The sequence below is a fragment of the Coenobita brevimanus genome, chromosome 6 (genome assembly GCF_032717465.1).
Source record: "Coenobita brevimanus isolate Jiangsu-jjx chromosome 6, ASM3271746v2, whole genome shotgun sequence".
NCBI classification, from domain to species: Eukaryota; Metazoa; Arthropoda; class Malacostraca; order Decapoda; family Coenobitidae; genus Coenobita; species Coenobita brevimanus.
In genome coordinates this window covers 12,572,680-12,574,471 of record NC_136959.1, presented here as the reverse complement: position 1 = coordinate 12,574,471, position 1,792 = coordinate 12,572,680, and the positions used below count along the sequence as shown (strand labels likewise).

Below are 1,792 nucleotides of genomic sequence, written 5' to 3'. Positions count from 1 at the left end.
GAGAGAGAGATTAAGGACCCAGATTTTTCATTCCTTGGTTCTGAGAGAAAAAATGAAGGTGGCAGCCGTGTTTACTCTGGGATGAAAAATGGAGGCGAGAAAACTTAGCCTGGCCCTTAATGATGCACGATGCTGGGAAAGAGTGTACATAGGTATACGTTGACTTTCAGAGAGAGAGAGAGAGAGAGAATATTCATGTTTGGAGACCTTTTTCATTTTCATTCATTGCCAGACGCCATTTATCCCGAACAGGGTGGCCAAGGGCTTAGAGTTAATTGTTTTATAGGGAGGGGCACTAATCCTCCACCAACCCCACTTGACACGGAGGGATGCCAACAGCATCTGGTGTTCCCAGGCGGTCACCCATCCAAGTACTAACCACCCCCAACGTTGCTTAACTTCGCTGATCGGACGGGAAGCGGTGTACTCAACGTGGTATGGCCGTTGGAAACCTCACAGATTTAATTGTTTTAAGTAGCGTGACCTTAATATCACGTAATATGAGCAAGGTTTCAGCACCAACACACACCGTATTTAGCGACTAATGGTATTGCAGGTTAGGCTAATACAATATACCGGACACATAAATAATGTTTGTTTGGTTAGTCTCCACAACGCGAAGTCTCTCCAACAGTAGTTATATAAAATATTCCTATAGTCTTATAGTGTATATCTATCTATCTGTTTATCTATCTATTTATCTATCTATGCAGAGAGAGAAAGAGAGAGAGGGAGAGAGAGAGAAAGGACTAAAAGAGAGTACGGTGGAATGGGAAACTGCGAAGGATGTAATTAAAGACATGTCTGGCTTAGGGTAGGGAGGGGTAGAAGTAGGCGTTAAGGAAATGATTCCCAAACTGTGTGTGTGTGTGACTATATATATATATATATATATATATATATATATATATATATATATATATATATATATATATATATATATATATATATATATATATCATCATCCGGACCTCCTTTCCCACCCAAGGACAGGGTGTGGAGTAGCAATGTCCAGCAGCCCAAATTTGCACAATCCAGTGGGCCACGCTGTCATTCACTCTCAAGTCCCAGGAATTTTGGCTCTGTCGGATTTGCCAAAAACATTCACCACGTTCTGTAGCTTCACATAAACGTATCCGATTGAGTAAATCCAGACGCTGCCACGTTAAAAAGGGGTGCCAAAATACCTGATCATGCACTTCTCACAACATTCATGCAGCCAGCTCGATCTCTTGTCAGTTCCCTAGCCTCAGCGACTTCCAACCCTCTCTTCCTCACACACTCATCCACCATATCTCTCCACCTTCTACTTGGCCTATCTCGCCTCCTCCCTTCTTCAAATTCACTCAGATATACCCTTTTCACCACTCTGTTGTTATCCATTCTCTCCACTTAACCATACCATCTCAGTACACTCTCTTCGATTCTGGTGTCCAATGACTTCCTCACTACACACCTTTCACGAATCACATTATTTAGTACCCTCTCCACCTTCTGTACTCCACATGCATTCCTCAGCAGTCCCATCTCCACTGCTTTTACTCTTGATTTTTTAATTTCACGCCACACTAGTCTCACATCCATATGTTAAAGTTGGCACTTACATCCTCTCATGTAACCCTCGTGCAGCTGCAACACGCAAGCTCCTGTTTCTTACCAAGGAATTCATTGCATCAGCTACTTTTCTTCCTTGTGTCACTCTACTTTCAACTTCTTTTGCACATTTTCCTCTCTTTTCTGTCACTGTACCCAGATATTTGAACTCTTTCATCAATTCCAGTCTCTCTCCATT

The 1,792-nt window shown here is 42.3% G+C and overlaps 1 non-coding gene across 1 annotated transcript; it reads right to left on the bottom strand.

The window, feature by feature from the left end:
- Positions 1–330: 330 nt before the first annotated feature.
- LOC145402576 (5S ribosomal RNA) lies at positions 331–449 on the bottom strand. Its single transcript, XR_013897822.1, has one exon. It is a non-coding gene; the product is annotated as a 5S ribosomal RNA (ribosomal RNA).
- Positions 450–1,792: the final 1,343 nt, after the last annotated feature.